At 38.1% G+C, this 24,087-nt stretch overlaps 1 long non-coding RNA gene across 1 annotated transcript; it reads left to right on the top strand.

The window, feature by feature from the left end:
• The first annotated feature begins 1,438 nt into the window (after positions 1–1,438).
• Positions 1,439–4,536, top strand: LOC125965188 (uncharacterized). The gene is made up of 3 exons (XR_007478780.1): positions 1,439–1,517; positions 2,479–2,729; positions 4,289–4,536. It is a non-coding gene; the product is annotated as an uncharacterized LOC125965188 (long non-coding RNA).
• Positions 4,537–24,087: the final 19,551 nt, after the last annotated feature.

Below are 24,087 nucleotides of genomic sequence, written 5' to 3'. Positions count from 1 at the left end.
TAAATTCATTTATAAAACTGGGATAAAGTAAGAACTACATCACAGAGTTGTGGTGACAAGTCATTGAAGTAATACAAGGAAGTGCCCATTAATGAGTGGTTCTTCACTAAATGATATTCCCTTTACTCAGCATGTCCAGATCTGGCATTCTGGCTAATGGAGAGGCATTCCTATGCTATAAATGAATAAATTACCATTTAATTTGTCGGTTCAGTAGTTAAGTATTTTTACTTTTTTTTTTTTTTTGCGGTACGCGGGCCTCTCACCGCTGTGGCCTCTCCCGTTGCGGAGCACAGGCTCCGGACGCGCAGGCTCAGCGGCCACGGGTCACGGGGCCCAGCCGCTCCTCAGCACATGGGATCTTCCCGGACCAGGGCGTGAACCTGCGTCCCCTGCATCGGCAAGCGGACTCTCAACCACTGCGCCACCAGGGAAGCCAATTAGTTAAGTATTTTTAGTGTAAGGTTTGTCCTCTAAAGCCTCTAGGGCCTGCTCATCCCTGGAGAAGGTGATCAAATCACGTTAAAGAACCTGCAGAATTGTGGACAAAATCAGTTATATTACCAATCCTTGTCCACATAAGTCCTGCCCCATGAAATCATCTGTCCTCTGGTTTAAAATGAGTATAAGCATATTAAAAAGAAATGAAAAACAGAGTACTGAGTTCCATATTGTATATCTTAGAGGGAAAAAAATGGTTGGAAAATTCCTGTGGGTAAAGTCCAGGAGACTGAGTGCAATTGGGGGTTCAGTTGGTTGCTAGGCATGAGAGTAGTTTCTCAGGAAGTCGCACCGTCTGTTGTTACACCCCAGGCTCATCCCTGGGCCCCAGGCATTGATCTCTGCTGCATGCTCCAGCCATTCTGAGCTACCTGCTATTCTTTAATGATTTTGTGATTCCTCATTTCAATGCCTTTGTACCATCTAGTCCCTCTAGTAGAAGTGGCTCGGTGCCCCTTTCCCTTACCTTTCTTCTGCATCTGCATATCTTTATGACTCAGCTCAAGTGTCACTTCCTCTGGAAAGACTTGCTTCTATCACACTGTCAATACCCTTTGTCTGTGTTTCTTTGGACTCTGTCTTGACTTTCACTACAGTCATCCAGGGAATATCTTTTTAGTCCCTGTCTTCTTTAAAGCACTGAATGTAGGTACCATGTCTATTCCCCACCCCACCCCCACCCCTTTTTTTTACCTCAAGCCTAGCCCACAGTAAGTTCTCACTAATACTTAACTGGAGACTGACTGGTCAAAAATAGAAATAAAAATATGGTCAAAGTTCCAAGCAGAGGTAAAAATAAGCAGCTTTATCTTTAATTGGAGAGTGGAGGGCAAGTGTTGGGATCTTCCAGTATGTTATTCTTAGCAAGTTTTCTGTTATCTGTTTCATTTTGGTTTTACTATGGGGCACATGTTTTTTAATCTCTAGAAGGGGAATAATAATTACCGTTCAAGATGACTGTAAGGTTTGAAAAAGATAACATATGTGAATGTGCATAGTGTGGTACCTGAACCAAGGTAAGGGGTCAAGAGATGTTGTTATTCTAACCAAATTATCAGCAGTCTTCTTTAAAAAAAAAAAAAACAACTTACACACAATAACTAGTGACTGACACAGACCTTACTGAAGGTTTCAAGGGAAAAATAGAGAAAAATGTTTACGTGTCACTCCACACCACAAACCACAGAAAATCCACAGTGGAAGACCTCTTTTTGGCTATAATACTATTGGAGATTTCCTCTTGGACCTCTGAGTAACTACCCAGGAGTAGAATTTCCGGATTATATGATAGATGAACTTTTAAAAACATTGCCAAACAGTTTTACAAAGTGATTGTACCATTCTACATTCCCACGAAGAGTATATGAGAGTTCCAGTTTTTCCATATCTTTGTCAACTTTTGGTTTAGTTGGTCTTTTAAAATCTTAGCCATTTTATACCTAGTATCCATAATGGTCTTATATCTCTAATACATAAAGAACTGCTTAAGTTAACATGAAAAAACAAAAATGGTTATGAGTCTTGAATAAGCACTTAACTAAAGATGAGACAGCTAATTCATCTGCTGAGAGTAGGAGCAGGAAAATCCTAAGGAGAAAGATGAAACTTTAAATTAAGCCATGAAAGGAATGAGAACAGTTCATGACCAGTAGAACACAGAAGGATTCCATGGCAACACTGGGAGCCCTGTTGAGGCATTATTCAACAAGGCTGTGCAATTTCTCCAACACTGTTCAGTCTGTTGGGAATAGCAGTGGACAATCGGGGTCCAAGTCAGAGATAATGTTCATCACAAATTATTCAGCCTGGCATATCAGGGTGGGATAACTGCTGAAAGAAACAATCCCCAAATTCCAGTGACTTACCTCAAAATAGAGTTTGTTTCTCACTTGACATTGAAGTGCAGGTCAATGGATGGTCTCTGCTCCACACAGTCACGAAGGTACCCAAGATCCTTTTATCTTGTCTCTCCTGCAGGCCTTTGAAGTTCTCTTCATTCATCCAATGGATGCAGTAAAAATGCTAGGATTAGACATGGAAGGATTTAATGAGCCAGGCCTGGAAGTACTGCTCATCGCTTCCACTCAAACTTCACTGGCCAGAACTTTATCATTGGTTTTAATCTAATTGCCAGGGGAAGCGAATAAAGAAGTTGTATGTCCTGGAGATGAGGATAATAAAGCTACTGGTGACCATTTTCAGTCTCTGACACACAAGGCAAAAGTCAGGTACCAGAATATTTTTGAATATAAGATAAAAACAGAGATATGGGAATTTTTCAAGATCAGTTCATATAATGACATCTTTCATTTCTCCTCCTGAAAGTCGGTTCATGCCCCCACCTTCTTAATTTCCTTCACACTTAGTGCCCAGTCTTCCTTTTTGTCTTATTCTTGGCATAATTCTCAGTTGTACACTAGCGTTCAGGTTCCCCCATCAACTCTCAGCTCTGTGCCAAGAACTCCCCTTTATGCTTGAGTTCACTCCCTCTGCTGAGATCCATTCCAGCTGCCTGTGGTCTTATTTACACTTGTGCTCAGGTAGTTGGTTTCCTCTGACATTTTCTTTGCCTATTCAAAATCCTATTCACTCTTCAAGGCTCAGCTTGGTTCAAAGGACACTTCTCTGGGAAGCTTTTCCATAATAACCAAATACCTGGGCCGTAGACATGCTTTTTGATTCTAGATCTTCCATTTATTGATTTTAATCTTAGATTGTGAACTCAAGAACTTTGAGGACCTTTTTCATTCATTGTCAAAATGGAAATAAGAGTTGTTTTACATAATAATGGTAACTATTCAAACTTAGTATATAAAAGTGCAAAGTATCTAATGTATAATAGATACTCAAGAATCCTAAATGATAACATCTATTCTGCTCAGAACTTCTTTGGCATTTTTATTTTATCAATCCTTTCACATATTACCACATTTCCCTTTTATTGTGGGTGTCTATGCACTTGTCCTCTCTTTGTATTGAATTCTGGATCAGGAGCAGATGTTTTTTCTTAAGAGAGTGTGTGTGTGTGTGTGTGTGTGTGTGTGTGTGTGCGAATTCTTAATTGTACTGAGCACATGTATTCATGGCACAGATCCAATAAATGTGTTCTCATCAGAAAAGTTCTGAGATTCTCATCCCAAAAGGAGATGGTGAAAAGACTTCAGCTAATGTGTAGAAACACACAGAAATTCTTTTTTAACGAGAAAGAATCCTGTATAAGCAAGCACAAAATACATCTCAGTAAATATGGAAGTACTATATGAACTCCATCATGTTACACAAATACAAAGGATTATTATTACAAAGTAGAATAAAATTGAAGTTAAAATTTTGTGTGTTTTCCAGTTACCATTAAGAGCCCAGTTCATAACTCCTTTTTTGTTTTATAGCTTTCCTTCCCAGGAAGTGAGGCAGAATGATTCCCAGTTGAGAGAAATTAAACTTGTTGGTCATTTTCCACCAAAACATTGCTTGATAGAGCCAAATACAATTCTGTAAGCATTCCTCTTTCCTAAATACTGCAGGAAAGCCCCATGGACATCTGGTTTAAGCAAATAGAGAGAAACATGTGGCCAATTATGCACGTAAGCAGGAGGGAAACTTGACAAAAGTTTCAGAAATTGAGGGTCCACAGCAAATTAAGTGGTCTTTACCATGTTTTGTGTATTTCAGATACATAGATTTTTTTTCATCATACATGAAGCTGAAAAAAATAAATATACCAAACTCTTGCATTGTATGTAATGTTCATCTTTGTATAGATCTTGTTTCCAAATTTGCTTTTCAGGAAGTGGATTTACAGCTTTGAAGTTTCTGCTCCTTACATGTTTCTAAGAAGCTAAAAGTTACCAAGTTAGCACATGGAATTAAAATCTGGAGCTCAAATAAAGAATAAAGACAACTAAAAATATTTCATGCCCTCATTTTTTTGAAGCTTTGAAGCGCTTTTTTTTTTTTACGAGTTAATGTTATGGCCCTAGTTGAAAGTACTTCTATCATTGTCATTTTATTCTGTACAGCGTTACACTAACATGGAATCTAGGTTGCTTCTGATTAAATAAAGATTGGAGGAGACAGAGCCTTTTCAGGTTTCAAGGTCTCCTGCCTACTCTAGGGACTTTTGTAGTTAAACAAAATGCAAGGGTATCAAAAATGTTTATATAACTTAATTAAATTAAAATAGATTCTGATAATTAACAGTAACACCTATAGGGCAAAATGCATCTGCAGAGTGCTCAGTCTTTTACATGTATGCACTGGCATCCCTTCCATAACAACGATATATTAAGCACCTACTATATGTGAGGCATGGTAAGAGTTGCCTTGCAGATTACACATATTGGCCAGAGTGCAATCCCTCACCCTCTCCACCACTCACCAGAGCACAGACACTTCCATAAAAGAAATTCTAGAACCAGTCATCTTGGGAAAAGATATGGCCAGCTAAATCTATCACCCTGTTTTTCTTAGTCATGTCCCAAGATTTAAGGCTCTCTGCTCATCTGCCCTTTTAGGTACTCAGTCACTCTTATCCATCCAGCCATCCTTCCACCCATTCAAAATGATTCAAACGAATGCACTGACTTAGTGTGAGTTAGGCATTTCTTTAAGGGATGCAAAACAGATATGGTTCCTATTCCCACAGTACTTTAGTAGAAGAGATAGTAATTAAATACCTAAGTAGTTATGTACTAAAATAAGAGCTATGGTAGAAAGATATAATATGCTATGAGAGAGAATAACAGTGAGGTCTAATTTAGTTTGGGGACTTAGAAAAAAACAAAACTTTAAGAAAGGAGCATTTAAACACATATATATGGAATCTAAAAAAAATTAAAAATTGGTTCTGAAGAACCTAGGGGCAGGACAGGAATAAAGACGCGCAGACGTAGAGAATGGACTTGAGGACACAGGGAGGGGGAAGGGTAAGTTGGGACGAAGTGAGAGAGTGGCATGGACATATATACACTACCAAATGTAAAATAGATAGCTAGTGGGAAGCAGCCGCATAGCACAGGGAAATCAGCTCGGTGCTCTGTGACCACCTAGAGGGGTGGGATGGGAGGGTGGGAGGGAGCCACAAGAGGAAGGGGATATGGGGATATATGTATACGCATAGCGGATTCACTTTGTTATACAGCAGCAACTAACACAATTGCAAAGCAATTATACTCCAATAAAGATGTTAAAAAAATAAAAAATAAATTGGGTTAATATAATAAAGGCCAGGTGTGAGGGATTTGTTCTGCTGATGTGACTCACAGCAGAGCAGAGAGGTTACAGAATTGGCTGTAGCAGCATCTTCTTGATTCAACAGGAAGATTCCTGATCATGATGGCAGCAGCAGCATGTAGAGGTACAGTTTTGGGGTTTTTTTTTGCATGTGGGATATTAGTTCCCCAACCAGCGATCGAACCCATGCCCCCTGCAGTGGAAGCGTGGAGCCCTAACCACTGGACTACCAGGGAAGTCCTGAGGCACAGTTCTATGCTGAAGCTTTGGGAGTCATTGTTAAAAGTTCAGCCTAAAGTCTGTTACATAATTTATTCCCAGATTTCTGTAAGTCATTTAACACACATTAGTAAATTTCTTTCTCTTTGCATTAGCTACAGTGGATTCAGTACTATGCAACCAAAAAGACACAGTATTGATTTATAAAAGGAAAACATGCCCTAGGAAGAGTTGTGAAAATAGTCGAAGTCAAAAGTTCCCAAACTGATCTGAAAATGTTAGTGATCTGAGAGATGTTTAAATAGGTATTTAAGAATAATGGATTTCTTTTCCATAGGACTTCTCAAGAACTTTGAAATTGTTAATTTGTGCTGTAAATCACACTGTGCATCATTTCCCCAATGCATTTTACCAAGAAATTATTCATTTCAGGGGAAACCTATTATCAGCTTGACAAACACAGACAGAGTTTGTGAAACATTGGTCTAAATAAAATACCCAGCAGTCTGAGCCAACAACCTTTGCTTTTGTTCCAAACAATCTGTTTTCAGACTATTTGTTTCCATATATCTTGTTGTCATGCTATAGTAGGCAGTTTTCTGGATAGGGATATCAATATCCAAACAGTATAAAAAGTATATACTCATTTTGTAAGTTGGCAGCATTATTTATTTGGACAAAGTAATTTCATTTCAGCTTGCCTAGAGTAGTGAAAACCAGATACAAAAGGAAGCCCAGCTTATTTTATGATCCCAAAGAAATCAAAGTGAAAACACTTAACATAAATATATTTTGTCTTTATTTCTCAGCTTACTTGTGGTTCCAGAAGAGTTCGATGGGGATAAGAATTTTACAGGAGGCAGAAGGTACTGAGTGTTTTTGTGGTGAGATAGTATTTGAATACTACATTTGAATACTAGAGCTTATAAATGTATAGGCTTGGGATCAGCCTTAGCTTTGCAAAATTAAGGTCATTCTAGTGCAATGTCATAAACATTATCATTTTCTAGAATAAAGGGAAAAATTAATTCAGCCTAGAGTGATAAGGAAAGACCTCCTCACAGAAGGTGTGATGTTTAATATCTAGAAGGCTTGTTAGAGCTTGTGTTGTATAGGGTAGAGTGGAATGTAAATAAGATGACTGAGGGTGGGTCAGTGTGATTATGGACTCTGAATGTAATTTCTGCATATCTAATGGATTCTGAAAATCACAATCAAGGCTTACACCTTGGCCATATAGCATCATGTGAATTAAGTGATTAGAAAAGGATCATAACGTAGAATGTCATTACTATGATTAATTATTGTGAATAAACTTCATGCCTCTGTCTTAGGCAGGCCCTATATGCCTGGCCTTGGAGCCACAATTTTTCAGCATTCCTGCTCCCCTCCATGGTTTTTTTTTTTTTTTTTTTTCTATCAGTGTCAACTCTTGGACAGGAAAGAGTTTCCTACCCATCTCCCAGTAGTAGCTGAACTCTGCTTTGTATCAGTCCAGGAACCAGGGTCCAGGAGTTTTTCTTTCACCTTTCTCAGAGGCAGATCCCCTTCTCCCAGAAGGAGAGGATATTTTTTCCTGGGTTCCAGGGATGGGAGAATTTCCTAATTTTCCTCGGGAACAAAGAGCTTTTACATCATCACTTTCACGTAAGTAGAGGACCTTTCCCTGGGCCCTATGCGTCAGAAGGGGTACTGCCCCTCCCCCGGTGGGTTAGAACTGTGTTTTATGTGAGACATGTTTCCAAGGAAATGAGTGCAAAATTTGCAACTTTGCCCCAATGACAACCAATCACTAACTGAACACCTGCACACTAGTTTCACCAAGGGGTCTCTTGTGCTGCCTTCAGCCCTGCAACCAGTCTTACAGAGGAACACCTCTGGAGACCTGTGGAATAGAACTTGTGAGTTAGCGTGAACTCTCCTTGTGTCTAGGTTCTCGCACTCATTCTAAACTGATAAGCTCTCCTACACATTGATTTTAAGTATTTGGTAGCTGATTTCCTCTTTACCTGCTGTGATGACAGCAATACCTTCCTCTAATGTTCTGTTAGAAATGAAATCTTTCTTTAGATTCATCTCTTCTCACAGCCGTATGCCATGCATTGGAATTCAGCTGGTTTACCTTGCAGTCTCAGCTCTCCTATGGTTTCAAGAAAATTTATGATTTTATCAACTACCTAACATTTTCTCATTGTTAAGACAGTAGTGACATTTACTTGCCACTTTCTACATCCTAAGCTGACTTAGAAATCCTCATCCACTAGTTTTAGCATCAATTGACAATTCTTGCCTGAAATTGTTACTACTACCGTGTTCATAAATTTTTCTAATTTCATCATCCCTTTCTCATTTATTAATTGACATTTGAGAGCTTGTGTTTTGGGGAAAAAACAAGTGGGAAAGGGTTGTCAAGTGCCAATGAGTAACAAGGAGGGCACCCACATTATGTTTCCACATTATATGAACTATGAAGAAAAAATAATGACTGCTGTCAGTAAGATCTAGGAATCCTGGAAACACCACTGACTACTGGTCAGTTTCTGTTAACCTCTCTTTATTTATTTAATTAATTAATCACATTTTTATTGGAGTATAATTGCTTTACAATGGTGTGTTGGTTCCTGCTTTATAACAAAGTGAATCAGCTATACGTATACATATATCCCCATATCTCTTCTGTCTTGCATCTCCCTCCCTCCCACCCTTCCTATCCCACCCCTCTAGGTGGTCAAAAAGCACCAAGCTGATCTCCCTTTGCTATGCGGCTGCTTCCCACTAGCTACCTATTTTACATTTGGTAGTGTATATATGTCCATGCCACTCTCTCACTTCATCCCAGCTTACCCTTCCCCCTCCCTGTGTTCTCAAGTCCATTCCCTACGTCGGCATCTTTATTCCTGTCCTGCTCCTAGGTCATTCAGAACTTCTTTTTTTTAATTTAGATTCCATACATATGTGTTAGCATACGGTATTTGTTTTTCTCTTTCTGACTTACTTCACTCTGTATGACAGACTTTAAGTCTATCCACATCACTACAAATAACTCAATTTCGTTTCTTTTAATGGCTAATATTCCATTGTATATATGTGCAACATCTTCTTTACCCATTCATCTGTTGATGGACACTTAGGTTGCTTCCATGTCCTGGCTATTGTAAATAGAGCTGCAATGAACATTGTCGTACATGACTCTTTTTGAATTACGGTTTTCTCAGGGTATATGCCCAGTACTGGGATTGCTGGGTTGTATGGTAGTTCTATTTTTAGTATTTTAAGGAACCTCCATGCTGTTCTCCATAGTGGCTATATCAATTTACATTCCCACCATCAGTGCAAGAGGGTTCCCTTTTCTCCACACCCTCTCCAGCATTTATTGTTTGTAGATTTTTTGATGATGGCTATTCTGACTGGTGTGAGGTGATACCTCATTGTGGTTTTGATTTGCATTTCTCTAATGATTAGTGATGTTGAACATTCTTTCATGTGTTTGCTGGCCATCTGTATATCTTCTTTGGAGAAATGTCTATTTAGGTCTTCTGCCCACTTTTGGATTGGGTTGTTTTTTTGATATTGAGCTGCATGAGCTGCTTGTAAATTTTGGAGATTAATCCTTTGTCCATTGATTCATTTGCAAATATTTTCTCCCATTCTGAGGGTTGTCGTTTGGTCTTGTTTATGGTTTCGTTTGCTGTGCAAAAGCTTTGAAGTTTCATTAGGTCCCATTTGTTTATTTTTGTTTTTATTTCCATTTCTCTAGTAGGTGGGTCAAAAAGGATCTTGCTGTGATTTATGTCACAGAGTGTTCTGCCTATGTTTTCCTCTAAGAGTTTTATACTGTCTGGCCTTACATTTAGGTCTTTAATCTATTTTGAGTTTATTTTTGTGTATGGTGTTATGGAGTGTTCTAATTTCATTCTTTTACATGTAGCTGTCCAGTTTTCCCAGCACTACTTATTGAAGAGGCTGTCTTTTCTCCATTGTATATTCTTGCCTCCTTTATCAAAGATAACGTGACCATTTGTGCGTGGTTTATCTCTGGGCTTTCTATCCTGTTCCATTGATCTATAATTCTGTTTTTTGTGCCAGTACCATACTGTCTTAATTACTGTAGCTTTGTAGTATAGTCAGAAATGTGGGAGCCTGATTCCTCCAGCTCCGTTTTTCTTTCTCAAGATTGCTTTGACTATTTGGGGTCTTTTGTGTTTCCATACAAATTGTGAAATTTTTGTTCTAGTTCTGTGAAAAATGCCACTGGTAGTTTGAAAGGGATTGCATTGAATCTGTAGATTGCTTTGGGTAGTATAGTCATTTTTACAATGTTTATTCTTCCAATCCAAGAACATGGTATATCTATCTCTCCATTGTTAACCTCTAGTTTTTCATCTAAAAAATGGGGAAATAGTACCTATATAATTAAGTGATTAAAACAAAATACAGAGTATTTTAAAAAATCTAGTATTATGTCCGACAGAATAATAACTCAATTAACCCTTAGTTTCCTTTCCATTTCCCCTTCCATCAAGGATCTTGATTTAGTGCAAGTGAAATACGTATAAGTGTAGCAGTGCTATGACAAGAGATGTACAAAGGGCTATCCTAACACAGGGGAATTATTTCTTCCCAACCGGGGAGAAGGTTAGAGAAAGATACACAGGGCAAATGAGCCTGCAGTGCTGGAAAATGCATGGCCTAATCTGTCTACTTGAAATGAATGATAATAATCACATTCTAATGCTGACTTCCTCTCAATCTTCTCAAAATACTTCACTCACATTAGGAGATGGAGCTGCCATATAAGCCTTGATGATAGTTTTAGAAAGCATTAGACCCTCGAAACAAAACTTTTTTCATGAACAAACTCTTGTTGGTCCTGACTCTGGACTCTGCTGTCTATGGTTAATACAGAGAAGACCACTCTTAAGTCCACTCCAACTGTCCACTCTTAAGAAACTAATAGATGGGATCCCTGTCCCCTTTATGTCTTCTATGCCCTGCAAAACATCTCAAAGTCTATTGCCTATCTTCCTCTTCTGTACAGTTTATTTTTTCTAGCAGCATTCACTGTTGTACCAGACACTAAAAAAGGCGTTGGGAATACAGGAGCAAGTGCAAGTGTATATCCTGCTCTGGAGGAGTATACAGATTAGAGAGAAGTCAGACAAATGAACAGACAGTCTTTCATAGTGCTATAGATTCCAGGCCCTTCTTTCTCCATGTTTCCATCTCTAAACAAACACCACCAGTAAAACATAAGCAAACTTCGTTTCAGTCACATTTGATAATGTGTATAAAATTCTTGGAACTTTAAAAAAAAATAGGACATTACAGTGAAATTATGTCTCTCTTATCTGCCACTAAGATCTCCATAGTTCTGGTTCAGGAAAAAGCTACAGAACCGGAAAAGCAAATGTGACTAATCCTGCAGAAAAAGAGACAGAACTTGGAGGCAGGAGAGAGCAAAGCTGACTGGTTCAGAATCACTTTAGATGACAAGATAAACCATTTGATATAATCTGAACCTAAGGCCAACAATATTTCCTGTTGTCATGATTATATGAAGTATCTTCCCTAGTGGAGATGAGATTATTGTTTTTGTTTTTGTTTTTGTTTTTTCGGTACGCGGGCCTCTCACTGTTGTGGCCTCTCCCGTTGCGGAGCACAGGCTCCGGATGTGCAGGCTCAGCGGCCATGGCTCATGGGCTCAGCCGCTCCGCGGCATGTGGGATCTTCCCGGACCGGGGCACGAACTCATGTCCCCTGCATCGGCAGGCGGACTCTCAACCACTGCGCCACCGGGGAAGCCCTGTTTTGTTTTTTTAGGCACTCCTATGACTCTGCTGACTGAATCCCTAAAGAAGCGACATCAATCAGCTGGATTCCTTAAGCAGTGGCTGTTAGTGTAATTTCAATGAATTCAGTGGAATTACTTCAATAAATGCTTGACCCAGTCACACTCTTTTCATTCCCAGTTTGTTGACTGCACTGTACTCAAAGAGAGATGGAAATATCTTGGCACATAATTTCCTACTGGTGAGAGAGAAAGTCAGGAAGGAAGGCTCTTCCTCACTTTGAATATTCTACGTCTCTCCCTCATGAAGATGAGACAACTGATCCACTATCAATGGTTTTCCTATTTTGCACGCTTGTGACCAGACTCACATTTATTAGATGGCCAGCCAAGGTTAGCAGTTCATTGTGACCACAGATTAGTTTTTCTCTCTATGCATAACAAAGGAACTTCTGCAGACACCAAACCTTGAACACATCATGTCTTTACTGAACAAGATCATAATTAACTAGCCCAGACCCCTGAACTACATAGTTATTTTATCACTACAGGTTTGAAATCAGGAATGATGTAAGTCCCCCCATTTTCCCAAAGAAAAATAAAGTTTTGTGTCAGAGGGAAGGTACTGACACTTTAAGGGGAAGACCATGATTGAATCAGCTTTTTCAAGACTTCTTTTCAAGTAGTCTCAGAAGACATAGGTAGGCTTCGTAACCCATGCCTCCTTGGACCTAAGAGCCAAAGGGAGAAGATCATACTTATTACTTAGAATTATGTGAAGCTTGTACAAGAAGGAGAGACCAGAGTTATAGCTTCAACAAAACAGACTTCTGAAGACACCAACTGGAGAAAAACTTAAAAGCTAATTTTAGGATTTTAATTTAAAAATGAATAGAAATAAATGTCTTTGTCATGATGTATGTATGTACAGTGTTAGGCAAATACTGAAGTACTAGGCTATAAGGTTTATTCTCTTCATCTCCAAGAGTGGTTATAGAAAATAATACGCATTGATTTCTTCACAATTCCTTGTTTGGAGAGATTGCAAGTAAACATGATAAACATGATAAATGTACACCCAACCCCTGACTGAACTAAAGTTTTACTAAATAGTTTCACTTTGGAACTCTGTGGACCTTTGAAGCCCCATCCCAATTATTTCATCAGTCTCATGCATGGCTCATTAAAAGTCACATTAAGTCATTTTATTCAAGAAAAATATATGAAATAAGTACCTTGTAAAAGGCATTATACAAGACCTCATTTGGGAGAGAAATACAGAGATAAATTACATATATATGTATATATATATACATGTGTGTATATATATGTACCAGGTACAGATACAGATAAAGGAAATGATGGAGAGGAAGAAATCATTGCTGCTAGTGGAGCTAGATAAGGAAGAACCTTAGGATTTGAATTGGCTCTTGAAGGATAGGAGGATTTGAACATGGAGAGAGAGAATAGGACATTCTGAATAGAGAAAAGAATATGAGTGGCTCATGCATGGCTCTTGGGGGCTGAGACATATATTAGAAAGAAAATATTCAGCGACATGTTTGGAAAGGAAGATTGGGGTCCAAGAATACTGAGCAAAGGCCAGGAATTTCACCAACAGTGAGAATTGGAGTTATGCTCATATAAAACAACTTGACTCTATAAAACATACTGTCTCCTTTTCATTCAGGATCTACTTTTTTGAGTTTATTCCCTTTGTCTGAAATTCTCCCCCATCTTCTTGATGAAATAAAAATTCATATTTTAAGGTGAGACAAGAAAAATTTAAACATGAAGTTTTCTCTGCCTATCTGGACCTCCTCCCTCTCCTCTAGAGTACATTGTGCATCTGCATGAAGCATTAACCAGACCTCCTCAATGGCAGAAATACCTGCTTAACCATAAAGATCAGTTTTCCTTCTTCTGGCACCAGCCATGTAACTCCTTAGAAGATAACATTTCTTTCTCAATCCTGTAAGTAGTCACAATGATCCATCATTTATCTTGTATGTGCAAACATCTTTGGTGAACTTTCTGTACAGTGCCAATAGATCGTTTCCCTTGAAGACAGCAACTGGTACAGGACAGACTGGTCAGACAACCTGGGAAAATACCGGGCTGCACCTAATGAAAGTTCTTAGCTTAAATACTTACTTATGACCTTATTTATGTTACTAGCTATATTACTTGTATTCTGCCTATTTTATAAGATTATTGTTTCTTGCATTACCAAATATGTGACTGACCCTCAGATAAAATTAATGATGATTGGGTACTTTAAACGATTGATCAAATATATAATTCTATAACATCAATAATTGTAATAGTGTAACTCTAAGATACAGGAAGAAGCAACAAGAGGGAGCCATTTCCTGGACCATAACAGACTAGTTAGACAGGCGGTCCAGAGGCTTTTGATTACTGTTCAGGGCCTAGTCCAATAATAGCACATCGAGTGGCCTATCAATGAAATCCTCTCCTGACCTAGGGATGAGCATTCTTAGCACTGGGGAAAAACTGGTCATGAAGTGCTTCCCAAATCTTGGTCAAAATTAAGACTGAAAGGGAGAGGATTATAAAATAAAGAATGTTGCCACCATCCAGTTCTACAAGAATCAAGTCATTAGCCACTGCAGTCGCTGGAATTCAGTGCGAAACCAGGATGAGACACTTTGTGCTCTGGGAAACTGACAGAGCTGGACCTCAGACAGTTGGATGTTTTCAGGAGAAAATTTATGAACCCAGTTTCTTGTATCTTCCCATATTTAGAAAAAGCACTAAAACCATTAATTAAGATATCTGTTCCACGTGAATAGTGGTAACCTTCTACCAAGATGAGTGCTTGACTGCACGTACCCCTTTGCCAAAATCACATATATACTGGCCTCCCACTTCACCTCTTTGGTGTAACAGTCCTCAGAGCTTTATGAAAGACTGCCTCCCAGGTTATAATCCTCAGGTTGGTGCAAATAAAATTGTCCATTTCTTTCTTAGGTGCTATTGATTAAATTTTCATCAACATTTTCATTCTCCCACCTCTCTCAATATCCCTGACCGTTTTTTTCTACCTAATTCATATCCATTCTTTGGGTGTCAGTCTAAATATCACTTCCTCAAGGAAATGTTCCTTAGCTCATCTGATAAAGTTAGAGTCCCTTTTTGTAAGCAGTCATAACACCCTGCTTCTACATAGCAGATATCAAATTTTAATTACATAATCTTTACTTAATGTTTATTTGTTCTGCTATATTCTAAAGCTTCATGAGGGCAGGAATAATATTTGTTTTATTTCTGTATATCTAGGACCTAGTAAACTGTCGTGTTCATAATGGAGGTTCAATAAACAGTTCTGTAACAAATGAACAAATTAAATGAAGATATAAAGACAAGCAATGTGATAAGCTAAAAGCAGAGAAGATAAAAACTTTTAGGATTCATAAAAGCATAGGTATATATATATATATATAGATATATACACACATGCATATATAATGTGATAGTACAGTTTTCAGCCAGGGCTTAGGTGATAGATAGGTCTTTAAACTATGTGCTATAAGGAATTCACTAATTTGAGCAAAATCAATTAAACACCAAATCTATAATATACATTTGAGAAGGTACTAAGAGTATAAGAAACAAAATAATAGTTTCATATATCAAGAGCTTACTGCTTATCAGGTTATCCATGCATTACCTTATACAGAGATGAATAAGACATGATACCAGCCTGAGGAACACATCATTGAGAGGAGAAATGGTAATGGGTAATGCAAATAATTACCTCTAAATTAATGTGTAAACATTATCTCTAATTTAGGATAGAAGTAATTACAGTGAGTTTTAGAAAACAGAGAGCATGGGAGAGATTAGTTCTGTCTGGTAGGAACAAGGAGAGATTCAAAGAGGTGGTATTAAGCTAGGCCTTGAGTTCAGAGGGTAGATAAGACAGAGAGTATATAGTTAAGGGTATTTTTGAGAAAAGTTGCCTGAAAAAAGGCATGAAGGTTTGAGAGTGGTTGGCATATTTCAGGAACAAATGAGTAGTCTGTTGCAAAAGGGACGAGAATGGGGAAATATTACAAGATAAAGGAGGAAAAATAAAATTGGGGTCAGATTATGGAAGTCTTAGCATATGCTGCTAAAGAGTATGGACTTAGGGCTTCCCTGGTGGCACAGTGGTTAAGAATCCGCCTGCCAATGCAGGGGACATGGCTTCAAGCCCTGGTCCTGGAAGAGCCCACATGCCACAGAGCAACTAAGCCCATGAGCCACAACTACTGAGCCCACGCGCCTAGAGCCCAGCTCTGCAACAAGAGAAGCCACTGCAATGAGAAGCCCGTGCACCACAATGAAAAGTAGCCCCCGCTCGCCGCAACTAGAGAAAGCCCACGCACAGCAAGGAAGACCCAACACAGCCAAAAATAAATAAATAAATAATAAAAATAAATTAAAAAAAAAAAGAGTATGGACTTGACAATATTCCATAAACTGTGTGGAGACTTCTAAAGTTTCTTTAAGTGAAAGACAGAGTGAGATCAAATTTATGTTTTAGAAAGAGCTTCCCCTTTGATCCAAGTCCTTGTGATAACCAAAAGCTTAAGAGGAGATCCCAATCAGAAAAAGGCTGGAATTGGTTAGGAACCACCATGGGTTTATATGCAGGATAAATATCACATGATTTTGGCATTCGAAGACAGCTGATTCCACACTAATCTTTCACTCACATATCTGCACAAAGATCACAACTACCCTCAACAATACTATCTCCACAAATCAAGAGTAAATATACAGTCATATATCCTCTCCCTTTCTCATATTGAAGAAGTCAGTATTCCAAGGTTTACAACTGTTAATAAATGTATTATTTTTCATGTCTATATTCCCTATAGAATTATAAAATCTTAAAAGATAGAATACAAATTTTGCATAATTTGAGCACATAAAATGAAATTAATATTTTCTCCTTAGATTTTTTCTTTTTAAAGAAGAAAACATGTTTTTAAAATATTCAAGCAACCCGTTAGTTGCTTACCCCACTCGCCATTGAAAAGTAACAATGACACTTGCTTTAATGTATTATCATAATTTTTATGCATAGACAAACATACCCACATATTTTCTTTGAGAAGTAAGTTTGCCAGACCATGCATATTTTTAGCAATCTAACTATTTTTTAATTCAACAGACTATCATGGATAGTCAAGTTAATATTTGCAAATCTGACATATACTTTTATAAATAACTATAAAATTATACAGTTTGAACATATAAATATACTATATAAATATAAACAAACTATTTTTAAATTAATGGATATTGAACTCGGTTTCTAACTATTAACTCAAAAATTACACTGCAATAAATATTATTTGACTATATTTGCACACTTTCAAGTATTCATTCACATGCTCATAATCACTACTCTTAGCATTGTGTCTGCCTTTTAAATTTTGATTTTTCCAAATCACTCTTCAAAACAGGTATATGGGGCTTCCCTGGTGGCGCAGTGGTTGAGAGTCTGCCTGCCGATGCAGGGGACATGGGTTCGTGCCCCGGTCCGGGAAGATGCCACATGCCGCGGAACGGCTGGGCCCGTGGGCCATGGCCGCTGAGCCTGCGCGTCTGGAGCCTGTGCTCCGCAATGGGAGCGGCCACAGCAGTGAGAGGCCCACATACCACAAAAAAAAAAAAAAAAACAACAAAAAAAACAGGTATATGAATTTATACTACCACAAAAGGTTTAATGGACTGCCCATGTTGCTACCTGTGCTGTCCCACATGGGAGCCACTAGCCACATGTAGTTGCTTAAATTTAAATTAAATAGAATTAAAACTTCAATTCTAAGTCACACTAGCCATTTTAAGTGATCAATAACCACTTGTGGTAATTGGCTGCCATATCGGACTTCACAGATATAGACCATTTCAATCATCACAGAAGGTTCGACAGTGCCACTCAAAACAGCTAACACTGGATATTATAGATCTTTATATTTTGGGCAATATAATAAATTTAATAAGGTCTCATTTTAAATTTTATGTTTTTATTTAAATTATAAGCATTTAAAATGTGTTAATGATTATATTTCTTTTAGTGAGTGGCTGTTCATAGTCTTTCTCCATTTTTCTATAGGATTGTTTGACTTTTATTAATATTCAAGATAGTTATTAAATGACAATATATCAGAGCAAGAATAATTTAAATAATATTACAGTGACATTATTTGACCCATCAAAAGGTTTTTGCTTCATAATAAGTGATAAATTATATATCTATTCATCAAAATAATTTTCTAAAGATCTTACATCGACTTGATTAATAAACTTGTGATTATAAATAGAAACAAAACTGCTTTTCTTAAAGGATTAAATACATCTTAAATAAGCTTAACTTTATTTCCAGTTTTCCATAACTAAGAAGGCTTTATTGAATTGAAAGACAAAGAGGCTATATAAGTCCTCAAATACCTGGAAAAGGACCCTACAATAAAGATGATGTTGTACAACCCTCTCCCTCAAAATATAAGTAAATGTGTACCTCTGTCTGGTGTAGATGTAGAAGTGTAGAAAGAAATCAAAACATGAATAGGATTTTAATGCTTTAGTTTTGTTTTTGTTTGTTTGTTTTTTTGGCTGTGCCATGAGGCATGTGGGATCTTAGTTCCCCGACCAGGGATCAAATCCGCGCCCCCTGTGTTGGAAGCGCAGAGTCAACCACTGGACTGCCAGGGAAGTCCCAATGCTTTAGTTTTTTTCTTTTTTTAAATTTTCCTCTTACTATATTTATTTTTTTATTAAAAAATTTTATTTATATTTTTATTGCATATATATAATATACAACATTTATGTTATATATTTATAGTGTATATATATATAACACAAAATTTACTGTTTTAACCAGTTTTAAGTGTACAGTTTTGTGGCATTAGGTACCAATGCTTTAGTTTTAATAATCAGAATTTTGTGCTAAGAGTTACTAACAGCTGGGTGGAAAACAAACAATAACAATTTCAACATTTCTACAGCACTTTATAATTTTCAAAGAATTTCCCGTAAATCACTCTTGAGCCAGAATAGACTAAAGACAACAATTAAAGTTTTGGGAAAGCTTGAAAGTGCAGAGTTAGAAGGTTGAAAATTTAAGTTACAGAAAACAGAAGAGACTTTCTTGGAATCTTATCCTGGCCAACATGCAAGAAACAGAGGCTTGTTCTGATTGGTCCTGATAGCACTCAACAGAGGCACTGCCATCCAGGATGTCAAGGAGCAACTGAGCCTTCTAGTTCTGAAGCCTAGAAAAGCACCAGAAGCACTGGGGGCACTCCCAAGGAAGTCAGGGGAGATGAGAAACGAGTCACAGTTTAAAAGAAAAGTTCAAGCCTGGGATCAGAAAGAATGGACAGTATAACCCAACATGGAAGCTATAAAGGTGTTTAGACCTGTAAAATAATAATGATGGTGATGATGATAATGATGATGATGACAGCCCCCTATGCTAGGTAGCCACACTTAATATTCACAACAATTTTATGAAAAATATAACAGCTTTGTCATTTTACAGAACTAGCTCAGAGGTATAACACATTGCCAAAATCTAATCAGGAGCAGACCAGCGATTGTAATTAAGATCTTTTAACTTGAAGTTCTATGCCCATCACCACCACTCTCCTGCCTCTGGAGGAGTAAAGTAGGTTGGCATAACTTAATATTAACTTAATATCCTTAGGCACAACTGAAATGAGTGACAAGCCTGTCCTTTAATAAGTGAATATGCACAGTTTGAACTCCAACATTCCAGATGCTGTTGGGAAACAGTTTGAACCCTCTTTGGTGGACGTAAAAAAAACCCCATAGGTTCTGCAGAAGAGAAGGAGAAAGACCCCACAGTCTAGGCTGTGGCCTCTGGTGGGGAGAAACCTGTTCTTCATTTAGGTGTGTTTCAGAGGCAGCATGTGTGGCGCTTTGTGTAAGGAATGGAAGCTTCTATTTAGGGGTGATCTCAACCTCTCCATTAAGCTCATGCCTCCTCTTTGCCTTTGCTCCCCTCACATCAAGTACCTCATCAGTGCCTGGTCCTGTGTTCTTTTCATCCTTCTTGTTTCCACCAAAATGTAAAGGGAAATCTGGGGACATATGAGGGAAGAATAACAACTTGATCCTACCTAAGGAGAACCAACTGAGGATGTCCAGGGTTGCGGTAACAACAATCAAGGAAAACTTGTAACACAGGGTTCATCCCCACTTGACTTCCGTACTTGGGTGGGGATGCATCTACTATCACAGTGAGATGGCATCACTCATTAGTGTTGCTTGACACCCTTGCTAACAGCCTGTCAACTGAGTCCCGGATGTGAACCTAAGGCTTTATTCTCTCTGAATTTCCTCAACTATAAATTTGAGATATGTATCTAGCTGGAGCTTTTGGAGGATTAAACATAATGATTATGTAATCATTAATCAAGTTCCTGAATTGAAAGAGGCAATTTAGAGTTGTTGTTTTTTTTTAAAGTAGTAGTGAATCATATCCTCCTTACAAAATCTCTCTGAACTTACCTTTCTCGTTGGTAATATAAGGATACTAATACTGTAGTGTTATTGTGAGAATGAAAGTAGGTGTATATGCACAGTGCTTGGTTAGTAGGAGATACACAGGAAGTAAAAGGTACCCATGTAACTGATTCCCTTCTAGAGTAGACCATTCACTGAGAAAGGGTACATATACCCTAAATGCTCACCTATAGGGCAATAATTATGTCCATTTTGGGACTTCTTTTTGATGGAATATTCAAAATAATAATTATTAAATTAGGTAATAAAATATGTTGGGAAAAACAATAGCAGGTATGAGCTCTATGTAAGAGTGAAGAAAAACATGTGTGCACACAGTCTGTTAGCTCCCTGAGAGCAGAGATATGTGTGTGTGTGTGTGTGTGTGTGTAAGCAGAGATGTGTGTATTTGCATATATATTGTAGTTGTTTGGCAAAGTTCATGGCGTAGATAAAGTATTCAAATAATATATGTGGGGGGAATAAAGAAACAGAGAAATTAAAAAAATTACTTTAAATGCATTAAGGTTGAAATTTTGCTTTAAACGTTTTCTTTGAGCTTACCATATAAAAATTCGGGTGATAAAACCCATTGCCTCATAGAATATTAGAGATAGTCCTCACTTAGAAGATTGCGGTGCATGCATCTCCGCTTCCCCTACCCTCCACCTCAAAGCAACAATTGTTAAGAGCTTTCTGGTTATCTCAGACAGACAATTTATTTCTTTGTATATACAAACCTGAAATTACACATATTATTTTATCAGGTAACTTTTCACATCATGCATTATATCCACCTTTCCATGTCTATATGTAAAGCTCTATCTTATTCTTTTTTGAACAGCTCCACAAATGTCCGTAGTACCCATCTTCCTTAATTTACTTAACCACTTTTCTATTACTCACCATTTCACTATTATAAGCAATGCTCTAATGAACCCACAACCCATGGAAGTGCAGTGTCAAAGCACTACATGTACTTAAAATTTTTATGAATATCGTCAATTGCTCTTAAGAAAGGCTATATCTATTGCTGTGCCCATCAATAATGCAGCAAGGTACCTATTTTCCAACATCTTAACCCAAAGTGGATATGATCAGTCTCTTTATTACAATTTTATCACCTTTATAAGCAAAAATTGATATCTCATTTTAATATGCATTTTGAATTAATTGGTAAAAATTAAACTATTTTTATTTCACTTAAACTGCTTATTCATATCCGTGGTTCATTTTTCTATTGGATTTTCTTTCATTATTAATGAAGAATATATATCTGTTCAAAAGGAAGATTGAAATGAAATCACTAAAGAGCCCTGTTAAATGTAAGTCTTTTCCCGGGAGAAATAAATCATTTACAGCTGGGGAGTAAAGAAAAGTCCAAAGGGGAGCAGAAAAGATTCAATTTGACAATTATAGCAAGAGCTAGCTTTGCGCTTATTCCTTCCCTAAAAGCAGAGAAACCCTCCTGTGCTTGAAAACAAGCAGAAGGTTGAGGATTGGACTGGGCTCTCAGTTTTCTACTGGGTAAGGAAGCTTCTACCAATGTTTCAGGTACTTCAGGTTGAAGAGATGTCAGTTCATCCACTCATTAGGTAATTGCTAGTTAATAGGGATACTACAGGACAAAACAGCTGTGACAGTCCTCAAAAGCTGGGGAGAAAGATAATTAGAATTCTTTCTGTTTTTCCTTTTCTTCAGTAGAGGCTGGGGCATAAGGGCAGGTGGATGAATGAAGAGCAAAGGTGGACAGGGCTAAACATACAGACTGATAAATTTTGGGAAACTTGTCAGAGTGGCGAAAGACAAGATGCAGAGCTGGTGAACATGTTTGGGTTATTAGCAAACATATCAATGGTAAAATAGTTCCTAAACTATAATTCTTATATCTAGTTTTTTGTTGTTGTTGTTGGTTTTTGGTTTGTTTGTTTGTTTTTTGCGGTACGCGGGCCTCTCACTGTTGTGGCCTCTCCCATTGCGGAGCACAGGCTCCGGACGCGCAGGCTCAGCGGCCATGGCTCACGGGCCCAGTCGCTCCGCGGCATGTGGGATCTTCCCGGACCGGGGCACGAACCCGTGTGCCCTGTATCGGCAGGCGGACTCTCAACCACTGTGCCACCAGGGAAGCCCGGCATGTATATTTTGATTGGGCATGTGAGAGTTTTGTCAGCATCTAGAGAAACCATTTCCTCTTTTCTTAAAGCCACTCCAGTGTCAGTTTACTCTTCCCCTGGATCGCTACCCCACCTTCCAGAGCTGCTCAGCCCCTCTCACAGCCTCAGTTCACCCCTGTGAGCTTATGGGATCTACTGGGGTGGTATTTGCTCTCATTTCACAACAAAGAAAGTTAAAAATGACTCCACTCACCAAAAGGTGAGAGATCTTGCAGTTTTGGGAGCACTGCAAGACTGATTTTGAAATTTTCCCTATGAAAGTGATACTTGTTAAATAACAGAAATATTTCTTAAACTGTTACAGATTCTCAAGGGATAATATGCAGAGAAATAGAAGCTCACAATAATGTTAGATTTTTCAGGTCTTGGAGGATAGGAAAGTTTAATTTCATTTTTATACAGTAAAAATTTGCGTGCATAAGGCATGTGGTATAATGAAAGAGCATGAGAATTGGACACTGACCTGGATTGAATGCTTACCACTACCTACAAGCTGGGGGCTGTCTGCAAGGTGGTAATGTGTACATTGTTACACTTATTCGAGGTTTTTATGAGGACTGCATCTTTCAAAAATTAATACAAAACATCTGAATTAGCAGGTACTATCCTATTTGTGCTAAGACTCAAATAACAAAATTTTAAATGGCTGGAATTTTGTTAAGTCTTTATACAGGGAATTATCATTCCTAAATCTAATTCAGAGACTTTCATGATTACAGAATACTCTTTCCTGATTATCCTAAGCCACATTTGACTCACACAGAACAGTTAAGTCAAGGCAGACCCAGTGAGGCAGGGTGACTTAGCCAAGATCACCAGCTAGATAGTAGTTAAGTTGGGCCTGAAATCTGGTTTTCCTCACTCCTGAGCAGAGAATACCAAAAGCTGCTTCTCAAAGATGGTACGCAATAGTCCTTTCCACCTTTTCAAATATAAAATAACCACTTTAAATAATTTTTAAAATGTCACTGACAACCTCCATTTCACCTCTATCTTATTAGCCGTACCTTTAGAGTTAGTTGCTAAAGAACATACATTTTGGGACTTCCCTGGTGGTGCAGTGGTTAAGAACCCACCTTCCAGTGCAGGGGACGTGGGTTTGAGCCCTGGTCCAGGAAGATCCCACATGCCATGGAGCAACTAAGCCTGTGTGCCACAACTACTGAGCCTGCGCTCTAGAGCCCGCAAGCCACAACTACTGAAGCCCGTGCGCCCTAGAACCCGTGTGCCGCAACTACTGAGCCCACGTACCTAGAGCCTGTGTTCCGCAACAAGAGAAGCCACCACAATGAGAAGCCCGCGCACCGCAACAAAGAGTAGGCCCCGCTTGCCGCAACTAGAGAAAGCCCACAGCAATGAAGACCCAACGCAGCCAAAAAAAAAAAAAAAATTTTTTTTGACTAAACATTTCTATAAATTGCCTCACAAATTTGTATCTTATTAATCACAACAGGATCTATTAATACACACATATGAAAAAGAGCCATGCATATGAATGTGACATATTACCTATTCACATACATATTGACGCATTTTTCTCCCTACATCCCATCAAATAACTTCATATGATTTGTATTTGGAAATTATGGTAATACAGTTCTTCTTTTTTTTTTTTTTTAAAGAACA

The sequence above is a fragment of the Orcinus orca genome, chromosome 8 (assembly GCF_937001465.1).
Source record: "Orcinus orca chromosome 8, mOrcOrc1.1, whole genome shotgun sequence".
Lineage (NCBI taxonomy): Eukaryota > Metazoa > Chordata > Mammalia > Artiodactyla > Delphinidae > Orcinus > Orcinus orca.
This window is presented reverse-complemented; position numbering and strand designations above follow the sequence as displayed.